General features: G+C 47.3%; 1 protein-coding gene across 7 annotated transcripts in view; it reads left to right on the plus strand.

The window, feature by feature from the left end:
* The first annotated feature begins 9,629 nt into the window (after window positions 1–9,629).
* The window catches only part of SOX6 (SRY-box transcription factor 6), a 461,372-nt gene continuing 457,182 nt past the window's right edge, over window positions 9,630–13,819 (plus strand). For 6 of the 7 annotated variants that reach the window (XM_066583692.1, XM_066583696.1, XM_066583695.1 and 3 more), the window contains exon 1: window positions 9,630–9,750. The gene's annotated coding sequence lies outside the window, so the exon portion shown is untranslated. Of the gene's footprint in view, window positions 9,751–10,324; window positions 10,628–13,819 lie in introns of those variants that run through there. The other variant, XM_066583693.1, reaches the window with a different exon arrangement.

The following is a 13,819-nucleotide window of genomic DNA, read 5'->3' on the forward strand; positions in this document are numbered from 1 at the left end:
TTTATGTATCTATAGAAAGAGTGTAGAAGTCGCTTATGTGCTGATATATATATATATATACACATTACATTTATATAAATAGCATACGTAATTTTTATATATTACAGGATAAAGACTTCTAAAATAATGCTCTATAGATGAGGTTATATAGATGGCAACATAAATATGACATACCTCATCTATAGAGCGGCAGTCCTGGTATATCAGTGACCGTATTCTTTGTGTCCGCGACCTGTACTACATGCTGTACATTATATGTGTATATATATATATATATATATATATATATATATATATATATATATATATATATATATATATATCCCTCCATAACATAGCCTACGATGCTATTATATCACGTATGATCGGTAAATGCTGCACATAATGCATTCTATTACATGTGTCTGTGTAAATGGATATTACATTTATATGCCTGCATAATGTGGACGTGTTTCATTATACCACATATGTACCTATAAATAATAGTATTACTTATGTATATGTGTATCTTTTACTTGTATAACATTATGTTATATGTGCATGTATCTAAAGGACTGATACTAAATAATATCATATACATGCCTGTATTATTCACCCGCGTTGCATTAAAGTCTATGTGAACCTGTACACAGTGGACGTGTATTCCATTAAATTATATACATTTCCCTGTGTATATTTTACTTGTATGGCATCGGCATATATATGCTTGCTTGTAACAGACATATACTAGATTATATTTTAGATGCCTTTATATAATTTAGATGTATCGACTTATTTCATATATGTATCTGTATTAAAATGAACGTGCATTACATTATATCATATCATATTAGTGTTGTTTAGAATTCAGACGTATTACATAAAATCACGTATGTAGGGATATTATATGCAAATATCATATATGCGCCTGCATATAATTGCCATATATTCATTACACCATATAAGTACCTGTATATAATTGTCATATATTACATTGTACCATATATGCATTTGTGCATTACATTTCATGTCTGTATATAGTGAACGTGTATTACATTATCTATGTGCCTATATATAATTGACTTGTAGTACATTGTCATATAATGTAAGTTCATGTTTAGCACCGACAAATACTACATTCGGTAATGAACATGTATACATATGTGTTTGTGTACATTACTTGCATTACATTATATCATAGAGGGATCTGTGTATTTTTCTCCCCGTATTATCATATGGAAGTCTGTATATATTTCCCTTACATTCATGTATGTGATTGTTTAGTCATATAACATCATATGTGTCTGATTAGAACAGGTTATTACATTGTACTATATGTGTCTGTGCAGAGGAAGGGTAAGGAGTGTGTGTTTTGGGGGTGAACCTAAAGATCGAATAATGTTTCTTAATTTTGTGGCCTGCAGGGGGCGTTGTGTGTACACTGATGATGAGGGTGATTATTTCGGGCATTGGTGTTAATGCCCTGTTTCTGCTGTTTGACAGGTGAGTGTGGTATGTGGAGGCATGCATCTTACCTGTGCTTTCTGCCCCCCTTGGTGCTGGCCTTGGAGTGAGGGACGTTTGAGTGAAGGCTGGGTACAGGCCGGTGTAGACTACAGGCAGAGTGGTGCTTGCAGGGTACGTGGTGTAGCCTGGTTCAAGGTGTAGGGTGCTGGGTGCAGTTTTCCGGTCACAGGGTGCAGGCTAAGGTGGGGTGCTGGCTACAGTTCAGGGTGGCGGCTGGGTACAGAGTTCAGGTTAGGAGCTGGGTTCAGGTTGAGTGCAGAGTGATGGCTGGGAGCAAGGTAAATGCTGGGTTCAAGCTGAGCGCAGGGTGCAGGCTGCGTGCAGAGTACAGACTTGGGTGCTGAGTACAGGGTGCAGGCTAAGTGCAGGGTACAGGCTGAGTGCAGAGTACAGGCTGAGTGCAGGGTGCTGAATACAGGGTGCAGGCTGAGTGCAGGGTGCTGAATACAGGGTGCAGGCTGAGTGCAGGGTGCAGGCTGAGTGCAGGGTGCTTGGGCTACAGGCTGAAGCAGCTTTCTTGCACACTGGGAGTGAGATGTGACGTGGGGAACAAAGAGAAGTGGAATGAAGGAGAGAGGCTGGCAGATGTGATGACACGCACTGAAGGTGTGCACACACTGCCTGACTGTACACTGTACACTGACTGCACACACACAGCGCCGGCACGGTGAGTACAGCATTGTCTCTCCATTGTCTATGATTGTCCCTGGGTAGGGACACCGACCCCCAGGGTACCCAAACCTGCCACTTCGCTTGCTGAAGCCTCTGAAACTTCCGGCTCCAACTTTCTCTCCAGATCCCTGGTTTTCCTTACTGGATGCAGAACTTTTATTTGCGGTGCCGCTGAGCTGACATTCTGTCAGGGGTCCGAGAGAGCTGCAGTGTGCGAGAACATATGATGTAGTATGTGCATATACTATAACGTGTATTATACTATATATGCGAATAGAATATGTATACTATATACGTGTGTATATTGTACTGTATACTGCTGTCACCTGCTGGCTTCACCAACATTCCAGTACTCTGCACTATGGGCACTAATACCCATGTATCATGCCCGTGTATTATAACCCATGTATCATATAATTTATCAGTCCCGTTTTATAATTCCTACATTGTAGGGTATTATAAACACTATATTATGCCCTCGCTCTCTGACTCTTCTATGATAGCCCTGTATATTCTGCCTCCTGTTTTATAACCCTTGTATTATACCGACTATCACGGCCCCTGAAGTCTGCCCCCTGCATTGTACCTAGTGAAGGACGGGGGTATTATATTCTGAATTATACCACCTGTGTTATATTGTAGTCTATTGTACGGACTGTGTACACCCGCTATTCTACCCCCCTGACAGCACGGCGATACGGTGACTACATACGTCTATAACACGTGGATTGTGTTTATGCTCACATACCTATATAATAAAACAGACCAAACCTTTATAACATATAATGTTCTTTCATTTCATTTCCGTTCTTACATGTATATATGTAGAGAGATATAGGATAGATGACTGATGGATAGAAAACGGCTACGATCCGAGACAGAAGTATATGATAGCTGGCATATATGAGATATAGATTAGATGATATAAGTAGAATACAAATAACGGCGGTAGACATCATATATAAATATACACACGTATACACGCATCATGTTGTAATATAATTGGGACTTTTAATAGGTACTACGGTAGTATACATATATTATATAAGCGCGACACGTAAATGTGTGTCTACATATATATCCTCGTATATTTGTGTTTGTAGACATGTACGAAAAGTTGTAAGATGTCCTTTGCATTCGGGTGAGATAATGGATGGGGTGATACGTCCTCACTGATGTCCTTTGCATTCGGGTGAGATAATGGATGGGGGTGATACGTCCTCACTGATGTCCTTTGCATTCGGGTGAGATAATGGATGGGGGTGATACGTCCTCACTGATGTCCTTTGCATTCGGGTGAGATAATGGATGGGGTGATACGTCCTCACTGATGTCCTTTGCATTCGGGTGAGATAATGGATGGGGTGATACGTCCTCACTGATGTCCTTTGAGGGAGATTTCCGTCGCGTTCTGTTAGCGCTCTGTACATCGGTGTGTGATATGCATAGGGTGATATGTGCCTAGTATTATGTAGTGCAGTTACGTATAATGGTCTACATACAGTGATACGGGCTGGGTAATAATCCGCAGTGATACTGTTCGTATGGTTTATATTGTGTAATTGTATGTACATGATAAACTATTCAATATATTGTATAAGGGGTGCAGCGTGAATGGTGTTCCGTATACTGTATGGTACTGTGCAGTTTGTGATATGTACACCGTGGTGAGCGATAATACATAAGGACATTAATATTATATAGTGTGTGCGTATAGTATTATGTATAGTGTGTAATATATACGGCGTGTACGGGATGTAATATTCTGTATACCGATATATGGGGTGCACGGGCAATAACATGCTGTGATACTCTGCACAGGGGGCAATGCTCTGCATGCAGGCGGGATGAGTGCGCGCTTTCTCTTCGGGATGGTCCCGGTCAGTCGGTCTCTGCGCTGCGGCTTCTCAGTCCCCGTCTTGCCGAACACGCGCCGCTGTGGCCCCGGGTCACTATGGATCCCGGCAGCAGACGATGCGCAGTCACCCGCTCACTGATATCAGACGGCCTAAAGTAAGTGATTATTACACCCTCCGAGCACATCACCGACCCCGAATACAGCCAGGAATCCCCCAATACACGCGGTGCCCTCACGTATCACCCCAGAGCCCTGTACCCTCCATCTTGTCACCCCAGAGCCCTGTACCCTCCATCTTGTCACCCCAGAGCCCTGTACCCTCCATCTTGTCACCCCAGAGCCCTGTACCCTCCATCTTGTCACCCCAGAGCCCTGTACCCTCCATGTTATTACCCTAGGGCTTGTACCCCCCATGTTATTACCTCAGGGCCCTCCATGTTATTACCTCAGAGCCCTATACCCTCCATGTTATTACCTCAGGGCCCTCCATGTTATTACCTCAGAGCCCTATACCCTCCATGTTATTACCTCAGAGCCCTGTATCCTCCATGTTATTACCTCAGGGCCCTCCATGTTATTACCTCAGAGCCCTGTATCCTCCATGTAATTACCTCAGAGCCCTGTATCCTCCATGTAATTACCCCAGGGCATTGTACCCTCCATGTTATTACCACAACACCCTATACCCCCCCCCCCATGTTTTTACCTCAGCACCCTATACCCTCCATGTTTTTACCTCAGGACCCTATATCGTCCATGTTATTACCTCAGGACCCTATATCCTCCATGTTTTTACCTCAGGACCCTATATCGTCCATGTTATTACCTCAGGACCCTATACCCTCCGTGTTTTTACCTCAGGACCCTATATCGTCCATGTTATTACCTCAGGACCCTATACCGTCCATGTTATTACCTCAGCACCCTATACCGTCGATGTTTTTACCTCAGAACCCTGTACTGTCCATGTTATTACCTCAGCACCCTATACCGTCCATGTTATTACCTCAGGACCCTATACCCTCCATGTTATTACCTCAGGACCCTATACCCTCCATGTTATTACCTCAGCACCCTATACCGTCCATGTTATTACCTCAGGACCCTATACCCTCCATGTTATTACCTCAGGACCCTATACCCTCCATGTTATTACCTCAGAACCCTATACCCTCCATGTTTTTACCTCAGCACCCTATACCGTCCATGTTATTACCTCAGCACCCTATACCGTCCATGTTATTACCTCAGCACCCTATACCGTCCATGTTTTTACCTCAGAACCCTATACCCTCCATGTTTTTACCTCAGGACCCTATACCGTCCATGTTTTTACCTCAGCACCCTATACCGTCCATGTTATTACCTCAGCACCCTATACCGTCCATGTTATTATTACCTCAGAGCCCTATACCCTCCATGTTATTACCTCAGAGCCCTATACCGTCCATGTTATTACCTCAGGACCCTATACTGTCCATGTTATTACCTCAGGACCCTATACCGTCCATGTTATTACCCCAAAGCCCTATACCCTCCATGTTATTACCTCAGAGCCCTGTACCCTCCATGTTATTACCTCAGGACCCTGTGTCCTCCATGTTATTACCTCAGGACCCTATACCCTCCATGTTATTACCTCAGGGCCCTTTACTGTCCATGTTATTACCTCAGCACCCTATACCGTCCATGTTATTACCTCAGCACCCTATACCCTCCATGTTATTACCTCAGCACCCTATACCCTCCATGTTATTACCTCAGGACCCTATACCCTCCATGTTATTATTACCTCAGAGCCCTATACCCTCCATGTTATTACCTCAGGACCCTATACCAATCATGTTATTACCTCAGCACCCTATACCGTCCATGTTATTACCTCAGCACCCTATACCGTCCATGTTATTACCTCAGGACCCTGTGTCCTCCATGTTATTACCTCAGGACCCTATACCCTCCATGTTATTACCTCAGGGCCCTATACTGTCCATGTTATTACCTCAGCACCCTATACCGTCCATGTTATTACCTCAGCACCCTATACCGTCCATGTTATTACCTCAGCACCCTATACCGTCCATGTTATTACCTCAGCACCCTATACCCTCCATGTTATTACCTCAGCACCCTATACCGTCCATGTTATTACCTCAGCACCCTATACCGTCCATGTTATTACCTCAGGACCCTATACCCTCCATGTTATTACCTCAGCACCCTATACCCTCCATGTTATTACCTCAGGACCCTAAACCGTCCATGTTATTACCTCAGCACCCTATACCGTCCATGTTATTACCTCAGGACCCTGTGTCCTCCATGTTATTACCTCAGAGCCCTGTACCCTCCATGTTATTACCTCAGGACCCTGTGTCCTCCACATATTACCTCAGGACCCTGTATCGTCCATGTTATTACCTCAGGGCCCTCCATGTTATTACCTCAGTGCCCTCCATGTTATTACCTCAGAGCCCTGTACCCTCCATGTTATTACCTCAGAGCCCTGTATCCTCCATGTTATTACCTCAGAGCCCTGTATCCTCCATGTTATTACCTCAGAGCCCTGTACCCTCCATGTTATTACTGCATGAATGAGGTTTTTCGCCGGTTGTTCTAACTCTGTGCCATAGCAGAGGAGTTGGAAAAAAGAATAGTGTTAAGATCCTGCCTGATCCTCCCCACAAGTAGTATTTACTCCGTGTGGGGAAGATGGCGCAGGTCCTGTCTTATCTTGCTCCGTGCGGGGAAGATGGCGCAGGTCCTGTCTTATCTTGCTCCGTGCGGGGAAGATGGCGCAGGTCCTGTCTTATCTTGCTCCGTGCGGGGAAGATGGCGCAGGTCCTGTCTTATCTTGCTCCGTGCCGGGAAGATGGCGCAGGTCCTGTCTTATCTTGCTCCGTGCGGGGAAGATGGCGCAGGTCCTGTCTTATCTTGCTCCGTGCGGGGAAGATGGCGCAGGTCCTGACTTATCTTGCTCTGTGCCGGGAAGATGGCGCAGGTCCTGTCTTATCTTGCTCCGTGCCGGGAAGATGGCGCAGGTCCTGTCTTATCTTGCTCTGTGCCGGGAAGATGGCGCAGGTCCTGTCTTATCTTGCTCTGTGCCGGGAAGATGGCGCAGGTCCTGTCTTATCTTGCTCTGTGCGGGGAAGATGGCGCAGGTCCTGTCTTATCTTGCTCCGTGCGGGGAAGATGGCGCAGGTCCTGTCTTATCTTGCACCGTACTTTTAACAGGCGAGAATCCCGATAGTGAAACCGAAACCACTGAAATCGATTGAAATCAGTGGTTTTGTTTCGTCCCGTAAGCAGCCGTGATTATCACAGCCGCATAACGGGAGAGAAACCCCTCCTGTGTTTAAGCCCTTGTAACGAGTTTCGTTGTGTCATGGTAGTATGGCTGGGTTCTCACACGCCGGATTCCCGCGGTTTGGCCGCAGCGAAAAACTGCAAGATTTACATCGGGAAAAGTGCTGCTCCAAAACCCGCGGCAATTAGCGACGGGCTTTAAAGCGGCCTGGCCGCTCGCTCTTCTGCTGCAGCCGGCGCTCCGATAGAGGAGAGCGCGGCCGCAGCGCAATAAAAATAAAATGGAACTGATGCGGCCAGCGAATCCGCAACGGATTCGCCATCCCCTGTGGACGAGATTTCTGAGAATTTCTGAAATTCCGGACTGAGTTTCTGCGGCAAACCCGTCCTGTGTGAACCCAGCCTGATAGTTCTTTAATTGCTTAGGGTGCTTTCACACGGGCAGCATTTACCCCACCGCCTGATGCGCACCTGAATCCGCTGCTGCGAATTCCGAACCAGAGCTACACGGCTCACTGCGGATTTTGATGCGGAATTGAAAGCAAAATGAAGCCATTTTCAATTCTGCATCAACGTTTGCATGGAGCTGCATGGATTTACAGCAGCTAATTCCACCAATGCGAAATCATCATTGGTGGCGTCACCCTGCTGCGGCGTAGATGGGGCAAAAAACGCTTCGCAAAAATGTGTGTTTTGCCAGATTTATGTTTTATTTTTTAACTGCAAAGGCAGCAAAAATGCACAAGTTTTTCTCCACTGAGATTTTAGTAAGATTTTTCTGCAACACTGGCGGAACTATAGAGGATGCAGGGGATGTGGTGGCCCCCGGGCCCAGGAGCCTTAGGGGGCCCATAAGGCCTCTCCTCTCCATATAGGGAGCCCCTTACTATGAATAAACCATTATAGTTGGGGGCCCTGTTACAGGTTTTGCATTGGGGCCCGGGAGCTTCAAGTTACGCCTCAGCCTTAAGGGGTTAAGAGAAGTTGCGGGGCCCAAAGAGAAACTTTTGCACCAGGGGCCAATGAGCCTTAGCTCGCCCCTGTCCTGAAACCAAACTCCACGTGAATCACCCTAAAATCACAGAAAGGTATCAGTCTGGGTAAATGTGTCTGCATCAGTACCCCAGAACCCTGCCCCCCGAAATTATTACCCCAGAACCCAATACCCTCCATGTTATTACCCCAGAACCCCAATATTATTACCCCAGAAACCTGTACCCTGCATGTTATTACCCCAGAACCCCTTATATTATCACCCAGAACCATATTACCCCAGAAACCTGTACCCCAATATTATTACCCCCCCCCCCCATGTCCTTCATGTTATTACCTCACTGTACCCCAATATTATTACCCCCAGAGCCCTGTGTCCTCCATGTTATTAGCTCAGCCCCCTGCTCTCTTCGGTCTGGCCCTGCTGACACCTGTGGCCCCCGGGCTGTGGCCCCCGCTCTCCTGTGCCCGCCTCCTCCTCCTCATCAGTGCCCGCTCACTCTCGGAGGTTGAACGCCGGGAAATGCTTAGAATACTTCGGACATGGCCGCGCTCATCCAGAGCCAGTGACCGCCCCGGACAGACCCCCGGGACCCCCAGAGCGGCCCTGGGCCGCGTCACCCTGGAGGTAATGGGGTGCGACAGGGACGGGTATATCGCAATAGTACAACGTCCCCAGACTGGGGGGGACTGCCCGGCGTGTGAGGGGTTAATGCTCCCCGGGTGTCAGACCACAGCAGACCCTTGGGGTGTGAGGGGGTTGATGCTCCCCAGGACCTCCGGGGTGTGAGGGGTTAATGCTCCCCGGGATCTCCGCCGTGGGAACGGCAGGGAAGGGGTAAAACTGCGCGGTGCAAAACCCGGGGCTGCAGCAACTGAATAGCTGCAAGTGTTACAGCAGCTCAGGGGTTAACTGTCACTGGCGGCCGCGCGGCCCGGGGGTCACTTAACCCTTCCCTTGCCCCACTAGTGGGTGTGCCCGCCGCCTGTCCGGGCAGCACGTGCAGAAGGGGTTAATATACCCCCCCACCCATCCAGCGAACGGGCTCCTGACTGGCGTGCAGCGGCTACCGTTCCCGTGCAGCCCCCACGTGCTGCCCGGTACATAACGTGCGCACGCGGCCCCCCTACAGGTAGGGGCCCCCACCCCGTTGGTCCGTAGCGCTCCGCACAGCCGCCGTTCCCTCGTGTGGCCGCAGGGTGGCGGCAGAGCGCAGGCCGCCGCATTATCTCCCCAGACAGAAGCTGCTGGATAAAGTTCTGCTGAAACTTTGAGCCACATCTCACACCCCAACTTGTCATGATAATAAAAGCCAAGTGCAATTCTCTGTCTGATTGCTGCGGAGCGGCGAGCGGCTCCCGGGATGATGGCGGCGCCCTGACCTCCCGAGCAGGCCGGCCGGTGCGCCCTGACAGTAAGTCTCTGCCTGCCCCTGTGCTTGGCACACACTCGGCTCTGCTGCATCCATGCTTCGTGCAGTGTTTGTTGTGGCCGGCTGGGGCTGATCTCTGTGTAATAATTGTGTCTGATGGATATGTGCGCCATTCAACCTCCATTTCTGATGCTGCGATCTATTAAACTATTTATTAAATGGTTGCCACTGCTGCTGCCTCGGGGAAAGGTGTGCGGGGAACATCTAGAACGCCGTAGAGGCGCCGTCCGCCGAACGCCGTTATGGTTGCTGTTTACTGATTTGCGTTCGTTAGAATTAATGCTGATTGTGTCATTTTTGGTTTTGCTTGTTGCGTAGCTTTGTCCTCCAGGATGGTGCGGGGCCCTCGGCCAGGACAATGGGGGCCGGGAGACTGTTGTGACGGCGGCCTGGGGGTCGCAGATTACTCCGTTCCTTGGGGTGGTTCCTGCATCCACTCCCTGGGAATGGAGCAGATAAAAGGCTGCACATCCTGTCTGCCGGCGATAAGAGGTGAGCCGGCCTCCGCCGCTCCTCACTGCTTTTATCATTACATTCGTTTTTTGCCTTTTATTTCTCACTTTCACTTTTCCATTTGTCGGTCGGCGATGGCGTTGCGAGCAGCTGAGTCGCTGCGGTTGGAGCGATCCGTCGCTGGAGGAGGTTGTTATCCTGTAGCGGCCGATGTCTTTGTGATGTGCAGATGGTAACGTCTCCCCGTGCCGCGCCGCCGTGCCGCTCTCCACACAACTTTGTGCGTTCCTTTGCATTCTTGTGTCAGGCAGTGGAGGAATCTGCTGGCCGCCTCGTGGCGGCTGAAGCTGATCCACTCATGGTATTTTGTTTTCACCAGTTGCTGAACTGGAAGTTCCCTCATAAGGTAAGGTGGCGCTCGTTTGTAAGGGGCTTTAAAATGCCACATTTATAATTAGACTGCCAATTCAGCGAATTGTCTCCATAGCTAAACTGGGCTCTACTTCTGTGTGTCCTCGCTCAATGGCCGCTTCAACTACTTAAACTGCGCAGTCAAATTTAGAATAGACAGAGGAGGGCAGGAATACAAAGATTCTATTTTGTTAGCGGGTGGGGGCAGAAGAAAACCCGAGACCCTTACAAGACGGAGGCCACAGGCGGAGACTGTTATTTGCGTCCCGTGAAAATAAAAGCCGTTGAGGCCTCGGCCGCGCCGCTCGCCGGCCCTTTTATTCCCGTTATTCTCTGTTCTCCGGCTCATTATTCTGACTTTGCTGCTCTTTCACGCAGTTTCTGCGGCCGCTGAAGTTGGTGGTTTTGAGACGGACGTCGTTCGGCTGATAACGGGCAGCGAGACGCGTTACTTCACGTTTGTCGCCGGTTAATAAAACCCAGAAGGTTGCAATCTGCAGCAATTCCCGTCTCGGTAGGAGAAGCTTTTAGGGTAGATTAGCAGAAAGAACCTTACATTCTAGGTATGTCACATTGCCTGTCATTCCCTGCGTGCCGCCGACCGCGGCTTTAATGTGTCTTCCAAGGAAATCATCCGCCGTCATTAACTCTTCCACGACCTCTGGGCACATGGCAGGGAACACGGTAACAAATATTGTAAATAAAGCGCGGGGTCAATAGCTGCTTAACATCGCCGGCGCCCGTCACCTGCAGGAAAGCGCCGACTATTTATTCTGCTGCCAAGGAATATTCTAATCGCCTTGGAAATCTCTTGGGGAGGACAGATGTGCCCTCGGCGGCTCAGGGAGATCAGGAGCACAGAGCCTGCTAACCGTCGGGAGCGGCTGGGAAAGGGTTAACAAGTGTGCGCCGGGGCAAACAATTACTTGGCATCTTGTGGAGGAGCAGGAATGCCGGCTCTAACGGCTGTAGGTTGTTCTGCGCTAATAACGCCGCGGCTGCTGGATCCGGGCTCCTCCGTACTTCCCTCCGTCTCTCCATCAGTTGCTCCGGTTTTGGGGACGTCCGGCCCCAAGCAAACTGCACCCCAATAATCGTAAAATATGTGTAATACGGAAGAAAACAAAAACTTTCCACGTATTTATCTGTAAAATTAGTTAGACATAAAATGCAAAATACGGACAACAAATCTACACGCAGGAAAATAATGCAAATTAGTCGGAAAATGTGCGTCTGCCCGTTACATTTATATCTAACAAGGCAAGCATCCGCCTTCCAGATAATATGTTGTGTATAATAATCTAGAGGGAGATCGTCTGTAATATATGCTAAGATATAGAATCCTTCCAGTGATAAATATCTGGACACACAGTATATATAATATCGTCATCAGATATATGCTGGAATTTAAAGCATTTGCAGCAGTGTTCTGTGCCGTCCTCTCCGCACATCAGGCAGTTCTATCGTTTATTTACACGTACAGATACATAAATCTGCATAGAATTGTACTATTAATCGCTGCATCTGCTTATATACAGCTGGGGTATATAATCGCTGTATTGTATGTGGGGCGCGAGGCACCAGACAGCCAGAAAGTGTCACCGTCTATCAATTGGGGAACAAGAAGGAGAAAATAAATGACATTTCTTCCTTTCGCTACGAATGTCTGCTAATGACACAAATCCGAATAAACAGATGTACAGAGAAAAATAAAATTTCAGAAAGAAGGAGACGTTAAGAGATGGAAAGTAAGCAGCGAGCCTGCCAGGGAGGCACGGAGGAGGCAATGATATATAGACATAAGGAGGAGAGGATGAGTTCATAATGGACTGACATTGCAAGTAGAGGAATGAGAGAGAGAAAGAAAGCAGAACGGGCAGAGGAAGCCATCGCTGAGGTCTACGGCGGGAAAGAGGAGAGGAAAGACGCTGGAGAGAAAAATATCATGACGGAGCAAGTGAAGGAAAGAACGATAGAAAAGTGAAGGAACAGAGACGGTTATAGGAAGGAGTTAGAAAAATAAGATGATGGAGAAGAAATATGAGATAAAAGTGATTGAGACAGAATGATAAGAAGATCCAACTATTGAAGGAATAGAGATGGTTATAAGACAGCGAGAGAATGAAGAATACGGCGAGGGAGAGAAAAATAAGAGGATGTAGCATGTGAAAGAAGAGAGAAGGTTATATGAAGAAGTGATGGAGAGAGAAATAAGAGGATGGAACTGAGAAAAGAAGGAATAAAAGAAGAATAAGATGACCAAGTGAAAGAACGGAGATCGAAAAATAGTGGGAGCAGGAAAAAGAACAGCGATAGTTATAAGAAGGGTCAATTAAAGATGAAGGAGCAGAGATGCTTATATGAAGAGAGAAAAATAAAACAGTGGAGCAAGTGAAGGTGTGAAGATACTTCTAAGAAGGAGTCAGAGAGAGAAGAAGATAATTAAGAAAGGATGATAGTTATAAGAACGAGCAATGGAGAGAAAAAGAAGGAATAGAGAGAGTGAAAAAGCGGCAAGATGATGGAACAAGCGAGGAATAGAGATGGTCATAGGAATGAGTGATAGAGTGAAGAATAAGATGAGAGTAATTAAGGTAATGAAGGAAAAGGTAGGAAGAAGTAAGAAAGAAAAGGCAAAAAAAGGAATAGAGCGATGGAGCAGGAATTATTGAAGGGAGGGAAAGAGAAAGAAAAATAAGGTGATTGAACTGAGACGATTAAAGGAAGGAGCCAAGGAGAGAAAGATAAGACAATGGAGCGGATTAAGAAGATGAAAAGCTGACAATTCGAGTAAGGAAAACCAAACAAAAATAATCTGGTGGAAGAGGCAAAAACAAAACTAGACTAGAGAGTGATGAGATGTTAAGAAATCATGAAGAAGAGGAACGGATACTCAAGAAGGCAGCCTAGAGATGGTGGAGCAAAGAAGGATGGAAAATGATTAGAGAAAGGTGATGGAGAGAAGGATGCGATGTGGAACAGATACTTGTTCATCAACCAGTAGGAGGTCCAGGAGATGGAGAGAAGGATGGGGCGTTGGAGAAAAGCAGAATAATGGAGAAAGGCCCGAAGGAAGATGATGGAGCAGCGGTGGTTGGAGGATGAAAACCTATAAATAAGGATAAGAGGAAGAGCGGAGGAGATGATGGAGCTACTGACCGGCCAGGAAGAGTAAGGAATAGGAGAA

This window comes from Eleutherodactylus coqui, chromosome 11 (assembly GCF_035609145.1).
Source record: "Eleutherodactylus coqui strain aEleCoq1 chromosome 11, aEleCoq1.hap1, whole genome shotgun sequence".
Classification (NCBI taxonomy): domain Eukaryota; kingdom Metazoa; phylum Chordata; class Amphibia; order Anura; family Eleutherodactylidae; genus Eleutherodactylus; species Eleutherodactylus coqui.